Genomic DNA, 16,943 nt, shown 5'->3' with positions numbered 1-16,943 from the left:
TCATAATTATTTTATTATACTAATAGTAGTCAGAACTATTAGGATCACCTATGTTATATAGTATACACTGATTTATGATGTGCGCTTGTTACACTATATGCTAACTAATTTTTGGGGTCTTTTGTATTTATTGACTAACACGAGCAGCAGCACGATTTTATTTTAATTTTGTATGGTTAGCGCAAAAATATTTTTCTTTTTATATAATACCAACACCACATGTGCCCATCACCAAAGGAAGGATGTCTGCTTACCAGATAAATCTGACCTGCAGGAGGTCAAAAACGCCTGTGGCTGTTTTACCCTGCCAGGGCCTTTGGGCTATTCGGTACACTGGACTCCTGTACACACTTTTTCCTGTGCCCCTCGTTTTCATAGGCTCACGGCTGTCCCACTCAGAAAAAATGCTCCACATGGTGTATCATCCAACACATTTATTCATAATTAAATTGCTTAAAAAGGGGAGAGCATCTCCCTTGCATGTAAAAAGATATACCGACCGGTACAGATAGCTTAAAAAGGCCCACACTTCTGGGACTTCGTATGTAGCGATGACATCAGCAGGGCGGTACCTGGCCACCATGCTGCAGCTCAGTTTCAGGGTCTTGGCAATCTTCAAATAGCCTAGGCCAGCTTTATGTAGAGTAACAATTCTTTTTTTTAGATCCTCAAAGAGTTCTTTGCCATGAGGTGCCATGTTGAACTTCCAGTGACCAGTATGAGAGAGTGAGAGCGATAACACCAAATTTAACACACCTGCTCCCCATTCACACCTGAGACCTTGTAACACTAATGAGTCGCATGACACCGGAGAGGTAAACTGGCTAATTGGGCCCAATTTGGACATTTTCACTTAGGGGTGTACTCACTTTTGTTGCCAACGGTTTAGACATTAATGACTGTGTGTTGAGTTATTTTGAGGGGACAGCAAATTTACACTGTTATACAAGCTGTGCACTCACTACTTTACATTGAAGAAATTAAATTTTGCTACAGTGTTGTCACATGAAAAGATATAATAAAATATTTACAAAATGTGAGGGTGTACTCACTTTTGTGAGATACTGTATGTTATTTGTACCTGTAGTAGGGCCCAGAAACAATAGTGCACATTTTGCTTTTTTATTTTACCTGGAACACGCTGACACTGACTGACATTGATAGATATATATATATATATTGTATATACAGTATACAGTATATACACACACAAAAAACCCTAGAACAGGAACACTAAGCCACTAAGCTGTGTGTTTTAAGATAACTAAAAATAAATGCATGATAAGGTTAAAGTAACTAAGTCTGTTTTGATGTGTGGTGGTTTTGACCAATGCAGAGAAGTTAAAAACTGATCCTAAAACAGAAGTAACAAGGCAGAAGTAAGAAACCAGGTGTTGACAAGATAAACTGGTTACACAGCGAGCAGAAGGGCAGCAAATGGTCCACACGCTCCAGATTTATTAAAGGCACCCTCATCTACCAGGGATTTCTAGAGATAAAAGGTAAACTGAATATTTCTATTGCAGAAAAAGTCTCTATTTTGGTAATAATGTAGAACTCCAGGATATGATTCATATGTGCAATTTATTTTTACAAATATTTTAGCTGTCTTATATCAATTCTATTTTGTTAGGCTGGCTAAAGTTTCCATAATAACAAGAGATGGGCAGATGTGCCTATCTGTATTTGTTTTGTAACCTGCCACACAGTATATTGCAACCTGGCTAATGTTGCCTACATTGTACAGCATCTGCCTGTCTCTCTTTCTTTGTCAAGCGCTCCTAGAAATGGCAACCTGGGGGTGTCCTGGGTATCACTATGAGTTGGGGACCCCACTATGAGAATGAGCACTGGGCCACAACACCACACACTTTTTTCTGCACCTTGTCTTATGGGCTAGGCCTTTTGGCCAAGACCGAAGCAATTCTTGTTACTAAGTGGCAAGGCCCAACCAGTGTATATACACTGGCATTTTTTATTTATTATTCTTCACATTTGTCACTACATTTCATATGCGTGTCCTTTTTCACTCACCAACGATGGTAAGCTTGTCTTTCTTCAGGCTTGCTGTAAAGTCTATGTGGAGGATGTGTGGCTGTTAGGTTCCCTCCTGCCTCTCCCTGGGGGGGGTCTCTCTTTGGGATTGCCCCTTACCTTTAGAGTCCCTATAAATTTATGGCAGCTTATGGGGTGGCGCAGACAGGGGCAAGGCACAGACATCATGGCTCTGTCCTGAGTGGTTCTGTCATGAGTGATGCACAGTTTCACCGACGCAGTTATCAATTCTGATCATGTCTTCTCTGCTCTTTTACAGGTAATTGTCTCCTATTCATCTGTACATCTCTACTGAACTGACTTTGCTTTAACATTTTTGGTAATTGTCTCCTATCCATCTGTACATCTCTACTGAAATGACTTTGCTGTAACATTTTTGGTAATTGTCTCCTGCTGCCATATCTTTAAACTTCTATATTTAATGCTAGCTCTATAACAAACACACTACAATAGCAATATTACTGGTGATTGATTCTCAACTCCATGTGGCTTGAGTGATCAAGAGAGGTGATTAGCTTTACGACCCTAGCCTGTGTCTGTAGCTGGTCTGGTACTGGCCATCTCCTCCCCATATTCAGGTGTCTCACATCAGACCCAATAATGACCAACTGAGAAATGCATCCCTGCTCCCTATACATTTATGGCAGCTTATGGGGTGGCGCAGACAGGGGCAAGGCGCAGACATCATGGCTCTGTCACGAGTGATGCGCGGTTTCACCGACGCAGTTTAACGAAAGCAGGATAACTAAAGCTGGATGGACAACAACAAGAACTCTGCAAGACGACAAGCAAACCAGATTTTGACATTTATTTTATATTAAGTTAGTTTCCCACTCTCTATCCACTAACATGCTCCTTATTCTCTTCCTTCTCACATTGGTGTCTTCTATCCTCAAATTATCTTTACTCTACCCCTCCTCTCTTCCCTGTAGCATGCACATATCACCCTCACTCTTACCCTCTCCCTACTATGGCACCCATCATCTTCTGCATTTGCTGCACCCACATGCTGACATAAACACCAGGGCCACTAGACATGTGCGCTCATGCACATCCCACTCCCACCTTGCCTTCCTCGCCCTCCTCCTTCTCCTAGTCTCCTAATCCTGGTCCGCCATTTTCCAAATGCAAGCCACATATCCAATACCCCTCCCCCTCTGGCAACCACCACAATCCACTCAGTTTAATTTCTATACCCCTGCTTCCTCAAAGCAGCCCACCAATCTCATGCGCCCTTTGCAATGCCCGCTCCATCTGTAGCAAGCTAACATCTGTACATGACCTCTTCATCTCTCATGGCTTTAAAATACTCGCCATAACAGAAACCTGGCTTCAAAATTTTGACTCAGCTTCTCCTGCTGCCCTCTCCCATGGTGGTCTCCATTGGACTCACCCCCCAGACCCAACAGACAGAAATGAGGTGGAGTTGGCCTTCTTCTATCCCCACAAACCACCTTCCAAGTCCTTCCTGTCCCTCCCTCTCTATCCCTCTCTTCTTTCGAGATGCACTGTATTCGTCTGTTTTCTCCCATTTTCTGAGCATTGCAGCAATTTATCGGCCTCCAGGACCGGTATCGCACTTTCTTGATGACTTTGCTGCCTGGCTACCCTACTTTTTCTCCTCTGAAATACCCACCATTATTCTTGGTGACTTCAACATTCCTGTCAATGTTAACAGCCCAACTACAGCTAAACTTCTCGACTTAAAGCGGGGGTCCACCTATCTATCGTTTTTTTTTTTTAGTTCATTCACAAACTTTTCTTCTCAGCATTACATACTGACATATTGTGTGTAATATGTCCGCCTGTGTCAGATTTCGTCGGAAAGAATAACTTATATTATTCACTGCAGGCGGTTTCCATCTTCATTGTGGGCATTTGAAGCCCACAAGCATTTATTTCCTGGATGTGGTGAATGCTGTGCTCCCAGCATTCACCGCTCGTTCCCGCACATGCTCAGTGGCATCCTGGGAAGCCTGAGACTAGCTCCCAGGAGTCTGGGAGAGGCTAGAAACACGCCTACTCCCACGGGAGGAAAACCAGGAAGTGCAAAGAAGAATAGAAAAATAAAAGGTAATTACAGTTTTTTTAAATGGCATGTCAGCATCTAGGCAAGGAAGAGAATACATACAGATATTGTTCAAAATTTGGGTGGAACCCCGCTTTAATCTCATCTTTTGACCTAACCCAATGGACACATACTTCCACTCACTCCAATAGTAATACCCTTGACCTTGTATTCTCCCATCTCTGCAACCCTGGCAACCTCACCAACACCCCCTTTTCTCTCTCTGATCACAACCTCATTACTTTCACTGTATCCTTGCCTCCAACCACCCATCCCTCCAAGCAGCAAACAATTACTTGTAGAAACCTTCGCCACTTTAACCCTTCTCTTCTCTATTCTGCTACTGATCACCTATATGACATAATCTCTCCCCTGTCCTGTCCTGACCTGGCCACCTCTGTCTACAACAGTTCACTCTCATCATCACTAGATGCACTTGGTCCTCTAACCACACGCAGAATCAGGCCCCGACCGTTACAACCCTGGCAAACTGACAACACTAGAAATCTCAAGAGACATTGCCGTGCTCTTGAACGACTGTGGTGTAAAACCAAATGCCTGCAAGACTTCACCCTATATAAATCTACCCTTCTAAAATACAATTCATGCCTCCATGCTGCCAAACAAGCCTACTTTGTCTCTCTTATTAATTCCTTGTCATCCAGTCCCCGTCGGCTCTTCTCAACCTTTAACTCTCTGCTTCGTCCCCTACCCCCTCTACCCACTAACTCACTCACTGCCCAAGAGATTGCCAATCACTTCAAAGACAAGATCAATGCAATTCGTGAGGACATCTCCACTGTGCGTACGTCTTCCCCACCCAACATACCTTGCATAGCAGCACATTCAACACTCTCCTCTTTTGAATTGGCTACTACTGAAGAGGTTACAAATCTTTTCTCGAATGCCCACCTAACCAATTGTCCCTTGGATCCTGTTCCCTCACAACTACTACGGTCACGCTCTTCTTCTATCCTATGCTTCCTCATCCACATCTTCAATCTATCCCTCCCTAGTGGCACCTTACCCTCCCCTCTAAAACATGCGCAGATCACTCCCATTCTTAAAAAGCCCTCACTGGACCCTACCAACCTGAACAACTTAAGACCCATCTCGTTGCTCCCATTCACCTCTAAACTTCTAGAACGCTTAGTCTACAACAGTCTTAGCTCCTACCTCAGTGAAAATAACCTTCTTGACCCCTTACAGTCTGGCTTTCGCTCGCAGCACTCCACGGAAACTGCCTTACTAAAACTCACTGGACTGTCACTCACTGGCTCTCTGCTCTGCCCCTCCAGCGCTCACTGGTGTGCCGTGCTGTGGGGGGGGTGGGAGCTTGAGCCAGCTGCCGGTCCAGCATTCTGGGTGGATACCAACATTAAAGTCAGGTTCCTTGCAGAGCCTGGATTGGCTGAGTGATGTCAGCAGACAATAGACTTTAGCCCTGCTGTCGGCTGAATATGGGTCACAGGAGTGCAGAATGGACTGCACTCTTGTGATCCATTGTAGAAATAGGGCCAAAAGAGGTTTAGCCATATTTCTCCTTTAAAGCCCAAAATACTGCATGTTAATATGGTCACCGTAACTCAACACAGTGAAATTCCATAGTGTAGAGGGGGCCAAAAGTATTGTAGATAATCAAGGAAAAACACTAATGTGTGCACACGTTCGGGATTTTGGTCGGAAAAATATATGATGGCTTTTCCGACAGGATTCCGCTCAAGCTTGCCTTCGACCAGCTAAAGTCCGATGGAGCATATACACGGTCGTATTTTCCAACCAACAGCTCTCATCGGTCTTTTGCTGGCCAAATTTCCGATCGTGTGTACGCGGCATTATACTGCGTACACACAATCGGATTTTCCGACAACAAATGTTCGATGGGAGCTTGTTGTCGGAAATTCTGACCATGTGTAGGCTCCATCGGACAACAAAAATTTGAGAGCTGGATCTCAAATTTTCTGACAACAAAATCCGTTGTCGGAAATTCCGAGCGTGTGTACTCAATTCTGGCGCACAAAATTCCACGCATGGAATTAAAAAGTTGTCTGGTAAAACTAGCATTCGTAATGGAGATAGCACATTCGTCACGCTACAAATTTTGTAATCTTTAAATGCAGCGCATTCTCTTCTTCTTTATAATGCTAAAATTATTAAGTTTTTTTCCAGCTGATATTCACACAGAGTTCTGACAAACTGATTTCTTTATTATTTCTTGTGATCTCATGAATAAAATGTTTTTTTTCGCCAGATCTCCAGAATAATGTTTTTAATTTATTTTTATAGTGATCATTTTTTATTTATTTTTTTATGAAGATCTCTATTATTTTTTTTTTTTTTTTATGAAGATCTCTATTTTTTTTTATGAAGATCTCCATTTTTTTTTTTTTATAGTGACCTATTTTTTTTTTTTTTATCAAGATCTCCTGTTTTTTTAGATATTTTATTTTCTACTGATCTCCATAATATTTTTTGTCGTTTTGTGTGTCAAGTTACCACAACACCATTATTAACTTGTATTTTTTAACCTCAAGGAGGTTGTTTGTTTTTGGTGTCCCTTGTTAATTTGACATTGTATTTTTGAAATGTACCTTTCTACTCAGAAACAAACTGTCCTTTTTGAAGTAAAACACATAAGCAAGTATTTGTGAAAAAAATAGCCATTTATTATGGGTCATAACAAAATAAAGAGGAAGGCGCACATCAACTATACAGCCAAAATTGATAGCATAAAGAGTCCATATAATAGGGAGCACAATCTGGTCCAGGACTCAGGAACAGCAGCAGGTGACATATATGTCACCAGGCTGTGGTCCTACAACAGTCTGCGTCTTTTGTCAGACCAGACTGAACCCAAGCCATCACTCTCTTGTCTTCCTTGCACGCTTTCGTCCAGGCTGTGGCTCTAGTGTTGGAGTTGTGGCAGGAGGTGGAGGAGGAGGAGGACCATGGTTGAACTCACAAACTTGGCTTTGGCTTGTGAGTTCGCCCCTCAACCCCTTATTTAGGGGTATTTAGGGGTAAGATCACTTCCTCACAGATGAGGCGTTGGCCCTCCTCCATTTCCTGCATTTTGCAGGCTGCCATGCAGGCATAGTCCTCTTGAGTATTGGGGGGGTTCTGAGGGCCGCAGTAGCCTTCCGAAATAGCCCAAGTGCAGCCACCTCCAGGTTACTTCTCTTCCTGGGCCTTTTTTTTTTAAGGCGGAGGGGAGGGACCTGGGATTCAGTTAGGCTACTGGGCCCGGCCACCTCCTGGCTGCCACTTACCCCTGCCACCTCCTGGCTGCCACTTTCTACGGCCTCCTCCTGGCTGAGGCTTTCCTGTGTATGAAAAAGGGACATAGTTTTAGGTTTTGGTTCATCAATCACACACAATTTTCAGCTCATGACTGTTGCAAATTGAATGTTAACAAATAGAAAAGACTATCATTCTGACCCCAGCATTTTTCATTCTTGTCCCAATCATTTGTGGCCACTACTGTCTATTGATATGTAAAACACTTTGTGAAATCAGAAATTAATGATCAATAATAACCTCTAGTTAACATCATTATTCATTTGGACAAGAAATATGTTGAACAATGCTATACCTGCCTCAAGCTGGGCTCCTCTACATCTTCCTGGTCGGAAGGCCCAGGTTGGACATCGGAAGCCTCAGCTGGGGTGGAAGGAAGCGTTGAAGGAAAATTGGAGAGTGCTGGCCTGGGTCTGCCAGAAAATGCAGTCTGTCATAGTACCACAGCCTGGGTACATAAATGTCATCTGCTGCAGCTCCTGATCACTGGGAATCCTGGACCTTCTTTTGCTCCCTATTGCTGTTTACCTGCCACAGACAGGGCAGCTCCCTGTACATATCAATGAATATGGGGATAAAGTCCTGATCATTCAATAGATCCATTTTCTCTGCAAGACACAACACAAGACAAACCCTAATGTCATGCTAAATTCTCATAATTTTGTCCCAATATAGGCGTCAATCTATAAGCAGTATAGGCCCAAGTTAAAATTGTACCTTTGTTATCACGATCGGCGCTTCCGCTACTCCTTCCTCCGCTCACAGATCGTACATACGACACACGCGTGTTACGCTTTATATACACTGCGCATGCATAAAACTCCGCCCGCCCCTGACCTTCTTTATAGTATATTTTCCGCCCCTTCTCTTTTGGCGCAGTGGGAGAGCACATGGCAGAGAGACAACAGGTGCATGAAGACAACAGCAACGACGAAAGCCCGGAGCCATGAACATCCTGGAGGAGATTTAAGGCCTCTAATATGTCCTTTGTAGAGATGGTGGAGATGGTGGACATCTTGAAGAAGGCTGACTATGATGGGAAGCATGGACCTTACCCAAACCCAAATGTCAGAAAGGCCAAGATCATGACTAAAGCTGTGAAAAGTCTGCAGAAGAATTTTGGGGTAGGGCGATCCAAGGATGAACTGCTCCCTCAATGAAATTGAGGGAGCAGGATCAGTACAGAAGAATCAAGAGACTGCTGCAAAAAAGTAAGTATTTTGTTGTGTGTTCCTATTCTTCTTATTACGTTCGTGCTGCTCCATGTGCTTTTCTTTACTGTTGTACAGTTTAAAATGGCAACTTTCAGGTTCATGGGCAGAGTAATCGTTCGTAGTAAACATCATTTGTTCGCCCACTAATGTGATGTTTTTGGCAGATACATGTTAACTACATTTGTTCAGGCCTATTTGTATTAAAAGAAGTTTAGTACATCGCTTTAAGTGGGCATGGGCACCACCCCTAGACTCTATTATGACTCCTGTACCCGCGCGGGCCCGCCGGCATCTCTCTCCCCCCCCTTCTTCTCCTACCCACAACTCTCTCGCCTATACCCCCTCTACTCTACCCCTTCTCTTTATTTCACCTCTTGATTCCACCATACCCTCCAAACTTAAAAATAGGTAATATACTCTGTTACATGTATTACTTTTGGGGGCCCCCCCATAACTGATGTTGGGGAATGGCCCAAATCTATAGTGTTAAAAAAGGGATCGTAGTCCCCTTTAATCTTTCATATATTTCCATGTTTAGTTCCAGCAAGCCGCATGATTTAGAAATATATACGCTACCTTAATATTCAGCTTTCCTTAAACCAATGTTCTCTGACATTATTTTTATGTACACTGCCGTCTATTTGATAGAAACTATGTATGGAACTTAATGTAACAGATGTATGTGAAATTGCCAATAAAACATTTGAAAAGAAAAAAGAAGTTTAGTACATTGTTGTGTAGATGGGTTTGTAACTAGAATGAAATGCAAACTTGATTTAGTGTAAGGAGAGGACACTCAGCAGCTGGACGCAGGAGCACTAGTGTGGAACACCAGAACAAACTTTTTAGGGTGTCCCACACAGGTGCTCCAGTGGATACTAGGGGTGTCTCCATTCGTGAAACTTTACCCAAAAAGGTAAGTATTCCAGCTTGAAGAAAGGGAAAAAATCATGTTTTCAGCTTGGAACTCTGCCACAACAGACAATTGTACAACTCTTCCAAGACATGTTTCATATTTCTATTTCTTGCCTCAAATATCTGTGTGCTAAGTATACCTTCATTTTATTCACATATGGGAGAAAAGAATCGGGACGTCAGAGGACACCAGGGACCCCCAACCTCATAAAGAAGGGAAGTCACCACACCACAACCTCAGGATGTGGAGGAAGGAGAGGTTTATGAAGTGGGCGAAATAGTGACCACAACAGGCGAGTGTCTGAGATCACAGCTTCAGGTAAAAGATGGATGCCTGCATATTTATAATACATGGTGTGTTTTTTTATTTTAGGTGATGTGGATGTTGTGGAAGAAGAAACTCATTTCACCAGTGCAAGTGCACACGTCATCATCGGGGAGATCATGGTGTGCAATCATGATTTAGAAAAGATAAAGGAAAACATCAATGATGTTCAACAAAAAATGAAGAACATCATTGAAAACACACCAAAATGTTTGCATTTTTTAATTTTTATTATAAATTTTCTAAAAAATGTTGAAAGCCAAATTTTGAAGATACACCTGCCATTACGGAATATCAAGGTACGCATTTTGTGAGTGCAACCTCTTCCTCGCAACTCAAGTAGCTGAGAGGAAGGGGTTGTACCCCCAAAACACATCCATTGATCCCCCATGATGGGAGCTAGCACATGTTGACCTTAGGCATGGGGTCAGGAGTGAAATACACATTTTTTGTGTGCATCTTCAAAATTTGGCTTTCGCAGGGGTGACATCACCCCATCTGCTGAAGGCAAGATCAACACAGTTTGGACATACTATAATGTTTGATATTGCCTTCAATTTCTCAAAGTTGAACTTTGTAAGTTCCTGAGTTGTGTATTGTTTTATGGTTTAAAAAACATGCCTGTTACCACAAAAAAAGCATATATTTACTGTCCAAAAAAAGTTGTATTTTAAAAATATGTTGGTTTGTTCAAAAACCCTTTTCTAAACGCACATTTGAATGTGCACAGAGTAAACATTTTTCAACTCAACAATGTGTGGCTTCTTCTTTCAATGCTCAATAGCAGTTTTTTGCTTAAGTTTTTTACAGTGTCAATGGGAGTTATTTACTAAAGGGAAAGCCACTTTGCACTACAAGTGCAGTTTCAGTGCACTTTTGCAGTGCACTTGTAGTGCAAAGTGTATTTTTCTTTATTAAATAACACCCACAGTGCAAGATAATGTGCATCAATCAGGCCATTTTCGTAACTCCAAAAAATAAATTCATGGTGCGGAAAATTATGAATATTTTAGGCATTAATGCATTACATACATTAACAACAAAAACAAGGTGTGTGTGTAGCAGACCCACAACATAATAGTTAGCTGAAGAAGAGATTGTAACCTCATGTATCAAAGAAATTACGTTGGCACTATTAAAGAAAATGGGCAAAAAAAAAAAAAAAACATTGGATAACCTAGGAGACAGCTAAAAGAAACACAAGCAGTAAATCATAGGAAATATTGTTTCATTTTAAAATACAAATTTATTTAAAAAAGGTTTCTTAAACATTTTCTGGCATATCAATGGTCCCCCTACCTGCAAAGTACTCCATATATTTTTGACGGACTTCATGGGCGCTTTGGTGGGGGGCGAGCCGGAGCGGGCCAGCTTCAAGCGCCATCAGGGTTTGGTCTTGAAAGCCTGGCTCAGGCCCAACTGAGGCCACATAGTTCATCAAATTTCTCTTTAAAAAGTTTATTATTTCATTTTAAAATACAAATTTATTTAAAAAAGGTTTCTTAAACATGTTCTGGCATATCAATGGCCCCCCTACCCGCAAAGTACTCCATATATTTTTTACGGACCTCGTGGGTGCTTTGGGGGCGGCAAGCCAGGGCGGCCAGTTTCAAGCGCCGTCAGGGTTTGGTCTTGAAAGCCTGGCTCAGGCCCAACTGAGGCCACATAGTTCATCAAATTTCTCCCTTAAAAGTTGTGGAGAATGCAGCATGGAAGGATTATATGGTTAAGTTTATATTCCACCATGTTGATTGGCGTAAGGAATAGGTGGAATCGGCTGGCCTTTATCCCAAAAGCATTCTCCACCACTCTTCTGGCTTTGGCCAGCTGGTAAGTAAAAACCCGCTGGTCCGGGGTGAGGGATCTCATGGGGAACGGCCACATTAGGTGTTCACCAAGTCCAAACGCTTCATCAGCGACAAAGATGAACGTCAGACCAGCCACATTGTCTTCTGGAGGTGGCAATCCCAAGCCACCACTCTGGAGCCAATTATAAGATGAAACAATCAGCGCCACAAGTAAAAAAATTTTGTGATGTTTAAATAAGATAACCTAATAATAAACGTGCACAGCTGCTAAACATTCCAAGTGGTACATCGCACTAATTTCAAAATGGATAGTAAATAAATAAATGTAGCGCTATGTGTAAAATTATAAATATAAAGTGCAAATCTCTAAAATAAATAAATCCTACATATAAATGAATAGTCCATAAAATGAAAAAATGAAGAAATAAAACATGAAAAACTCTTCTTGTGATCAGTGTATCCACACAATTCCACCACAGTGATTGTTCATCCTCAAAAGGAGTGCACACCACCACCAGTAAAAATGCGCGCTCACCTCCCAGATGAGTCAAAACTCATATGCGGATCTCCCCACGAGCTCTTTGCTCTCACTTCCTCTTCTCAATCAATGGTGGGTAATCCAGATGGCTCTTTTCTTAATGGTAACTCAGCTCATTAATATCCAAAGAAGCGGATCATCTCCCAGCTTGGCTTAGGATTCCATGAGTTCAGGACATGTAAATAATAAGTATAGAGACCATAGTGTTCTCTGTATACAAATTTATTCAAAGCCCCCAAACAGACAAGTTGCACTTACAAGAGAAAAACTTTTAAAATCACATAAAAACCTCCAGAGTAGCACCACTGTGTCCACATACACAGTGCCTGGCTGGACGTGACTATCAGCTCCTCCTTTCTAGATGCTTATCGGCCAATCACAGGCCTTCCTCAGTAGAACTAATCTACTGAGGAAGGCCTGTGATTGGCCAATACGCGTCTAGGAGGGAGGAGCTGATAGGAGTATTTAAATAAAAAAAATCTTAAGGTCCACTTATCAGATTCCTCGCCCCCTCTGATGGCCCATTGTAAAAATTTTAAGGGGGGGAGATGTTTTGGACAGGTAACCCTCTCTACTTCATTGATAGCTGAATGCATACATAATGTGTGTTACTTTGGCCAGCCCCTCCTTACTTACACTATTGGCAGCCCACTGGACAGGTAAGAAGTGTCATAATGCAAAAATATGAATACACACTGTCTAAATTGAAGCACATTTTTACATTCTGCAATTACCTATCAAGATAATAGGAGAACAAAACTTTAAACAGTACCATTTGAAAGTATTCAGGCAGGCCCTTTCACTACATGCTTTGGTGAATTCATCCATAAATATGACCACAAAAGAGGTAGGTATAGTGTGTATGGGTTTGGCAAAGTCAGCAGATAGAGTATTGGTATCGGTTGACTTAGCGGTTGGGAGGAGGGGGTTCCAAATGATTTTGTGACCCCAAAAAAAGCCTCTGGCACTCTGCCTGAATTTAAGGACACAAATAACATTTCTACATATTTTAGGGGGTGTTTAGGGTAAAGCACTACTATGGAGCTGACAAAATACATTGTTAAGTGACTAGACTAGGTGTATATGGGCCCAGGATAGCATGCTGGGGAGGTTAGTGAAGGCAAATATGCATGAAGAACAAAAATGGAGCATTAAAAACTCCCAGCATGCATGAGGACAAAGAGGACATTTACAGCATATTACAATCATGGTAATGATGAAATAAATACAATACATTACCAAACATTAAATACATAGAATGTGAAGTTAAAGGAGAAAACTTACCTTAATATAGTCCTTCTGCAGGACCTGAATGATGGCAGAACAGGTCCCTGGAATAATGATCCCCAGAGCCTGGGGGGAGATGCCTGTCGAGAACTTGATGTCCTGCAGACTTCTCCCTGTCCCCAAGTACCATAATCTGGTGACGAGCCTCTGCTCGGGAGTGATGGCTTGCCACATGCAAGTGTCCTGCTTGGTAATATAAGAGGACAGCAAAGCCAACAGATGGTGAAAAAACGTCATCCTGAGATAATTCCTGAAATCATCAGGATTATTCTCATGGATCTCCCGCAACAAAGGCATGTGAGAATTGGTCACGCTGGAGCAATCAATTTTTCGTCCATGAATTCCTCCTCGCCCTGTTCATGGACTGGGCTTGGGTCAAAGTAAGAACCCCAACGCCAAGCCCCTGCACAGCACGAACTCTACGATGAGTACGTACCCGCAACATGGCTTCAAAACGGTCGGCTGGTCAGAACGAACTAACAGAACGCACTGAAAATCAGAAAGGCCTCAGAAGAGCGAGGTGAAATTTATAAACGAGCAGACAAGAACGCACTGAGAATCAAATACGTACTATAAATAGCACGCAATGAAAAACAGATACAAACTGACTACAAGCACTGAAAACCAGATACGAACACACAAGCACAAACTGAAGAGCAGTAACGAGCTGAAAAGCACGAGGCTGAAAAGCGCGAATCGTCTCTCACCAGACTTCTACTAACACGAGATTAGAGAAGGAGCCCAAAGGGTGTCGCACTGGCTATTGAACTTCCTCTTTATAGTGCCGTTGTACGTGTTGTACGTCAGCGCGTTCTTGACTATCGGAATTTCCGACAACATTTGTGCGACCGTGTGTATGCAAGACAAGCTTGAGCCAACATCCGTCGGAAATAAATCCCAGGATTTCGTTGTCGGAATGTTCGATCGTGTGTACGCAGCATTACACTACCCAGTTGAGTTGGAGTTGTGTATGAGAATCACCATACATTATTTTAAGTAAAGTGCATTTGTACAGCAGCGGTAGGCAACCTCAGCCCTCCAGCTGTGGTGAAACTACAAGTCCCATGAGGCATTGCAAGACCCTGACAATCACAGGCATGACTCATAGAGGCAGAGGCATGATGGGATTTGTAATTTCACCACAGCTGGAGGGCCGAGGTTGCCTATCCCAGGTACACAGTAGCACATTTCAACCCAGAAAAGTAAAAATAATAAAATTTAGTTTTCAATACACTGACATAATTAAATTGCAGACAGCTAATTTAAGTTTCTAAGTTTGCCCACTATGAATTACTGTACCTAATTATGAATCCCCTAAAGCTGAACTCCAGGAAAAAACCTTCTCTTTCAGTGGGTGTACACCCACACTGCAAGGGTTAGGAATTAGAACATTTAGAACATCTTAGAGCTTTGTACATGATTCATGCTTATACCAAGCTTAATTATTTTATTTATAGATCTATTTGAATTATTGGAGTTAAACATAAAGTGTGTTTATCCCTTCATTAAAGTAAACCCATGCTGAGAGAAATATGGAGGATGTCATTGCCGACCTAAGCATCTGAATAGGTTTTCCTTAACTGCGGTAATATTTCCCTCGACTTTCTATTTTTTCTATATGCTGCTGTCTGATGTATATCATTTATACACCAGTATAACATAATGCAAACCCGGGTCTTTTGGAAAGAAAGATTCCCCTTTCCGGTCAGTGTTGACCTATATACAGTAAATGCTTGCGTTCACTGAGCTTTATGCCAACTAGGGTGCAGATAGGTGCCGTTAGCCTTCCTGCCTTTAGGTGGCTCTGTGCCATGAGAAGGGGAGTCTCATGGAGGATTGAGTCCTTAGAAATTCCACACAATACCTTGAGAGGAGAGATGTCTGATTGGGCACTGAACTTTCTAGATACTTAAGTGGTCAATTTGGATGAGGGAGTCTTTTAAAAAAGGAAACCCACAATACTATGGCATGCTTCTGGCAAAAGCATGGTCAGCAGGGCAGGACTTACAATTGGGCTTGACTGGGCTCAAGCCCATGGGCCCTGTCCAATAGGGGGCCCCGTGGGCAGGGCCGGATCCACGGCAAACACCCGCCCGCTAGCCAGCCCATTTCGCCGGTACCGCTGCTTATTTCACGGCGACCAATCAGGCTTGTGTTTACTTCCAATTCCTGATAGCGGTGGAACGCACCATAGGGCGGACGTGATGTCATCAGCCAGAAATGATGGCCGCGTTGCCTCCCATGTCTTGCATCATTTCCGGCTGATTACAGTCCGCCCTATGGTACGTTCCACCGCTATCAGGAAGTGGGAGTACACAAGCCGTGAAATAAGCAGCGGTGCCGGCGAAACAGCTTGCTAGCGGGCAGGAGTTTGCCGCCCCCCTGAATGTTAGAAATCATGGGGCCCCCGTACATCCTACCTGACGGGGCCCCCTTCGACCCAGTGGCAAGTGACACTCTGCATCAGCTGACAAGTGACGTGACAATTGACACCCTGCATTCGCTGAAAAGTGATGTGACAAGTGACACCCTGCATCCGCTGACAAGTGACGTGACAAGTGACACCCTGCATCCGCTGACAAGTGACACCCTGCATCCGCTGACAAGTGACACCCTGCATCGCTGACAAGTGACGTGACAAGTGACACCCTGCATCCGCTGACAAGTGACGTGACAAGTGATACCCTGCATCCGCTGACAAGTGACACCCTGCATCCGCTGACAAGTGACACCCTACATCGCTGACAAGTGACACCCTGCATCGCTGACAAGTGACGTGACAAGTGACACCCTGCATCCGCTGACAAGTGATACCCTGCATCCACTGACAAGTGACAACCTGCATCGCTGACAAGTGACGTGACAAGTGACACCCTGCATCCGCTGACAAGTGACGTGGCAAGTGACAATTCGCAATGTGTGGCAAGTGACAATCCGCATCTGAAGGCAGGTGACGTTGGCAAGTGACATGCTCAGGCTCCGACTGATTCTGCTTATGGTGAGTTGAACTATTTTATTTTATATAACAATGTAATAATAGAAATATTGCACTTCAATCATTTTTTTTTGCGATACGGCACTGCGTCGATTTAACTGACAATTGCGCAGTTGTGTGATGCTGTACCCAAACACTCGGCTACTCTCGGCTCCGCTTGGGACTGCGAGAGGACCCGAGAGCTGCTGAGAGGACCCGAGAGCCGCTGAGAGGACCCGAGAGCCGCCGAGATACAGGACTCTGTATCTCGGCGGCGCCATTTTTAAACTTCAAGACTGCAATGACAAGGCTACACTGACAAGGCTAAAATTACACTGATAAGGCTGCAGATGGACACTGATAAGGCTGCATTGATGGGCATTTAAATGTAAGTTTTTTTCCTTAAACTTCCCTCCTAAAAGTGTTTTTCCTTAAAATTCCCTCCTAAACTTGGGGTGCGTG

General features: G+C 43.1%; 1 protein-coding gene across 1 annotated transcript in view; it reads left to right on the top strand.

The window, feature by feature from the left end:
- Window positions 1-1,370: 1,370 nt before the first annotated feature.
- LOC141145209 (uncharacterized) overlaps window positions 1,371-16,943 on the top strand; it is a 140,363-nt gene continuing 124,790 nt past the window's right edge. Inside the window, exon 1 of the mRNA XM_073631705.1 lies at window positions 1,371-1,502. The gene's annotated coding sequence lies outside the window, so the exon portion shown is untranslated. The remainder of the gene's footprint in view (window positions 1,503-16,943) is intronic.

This window comes from Aquarana catesbeiana, linkage group LG01 (genome assembly GCF_042186555.1).
Source record: "Aquarana catesbeiana isolate 2022-GZ linkage group LG01, ASM4218655v1, whole genome shotgun sequence".
Taxonomy (NCBI): domain Eukaryota; kingdom Metazoa; phylum Chordata; class Amphibia; order Anura; family Ranidae; genus Aquarana; species Aquarana catesbeiana.
The sequence above is the reverse complement of the archived record's forward strand: the minus strand, read 5'-3'. Positions and strand labels throughout refer to the sequence as shown.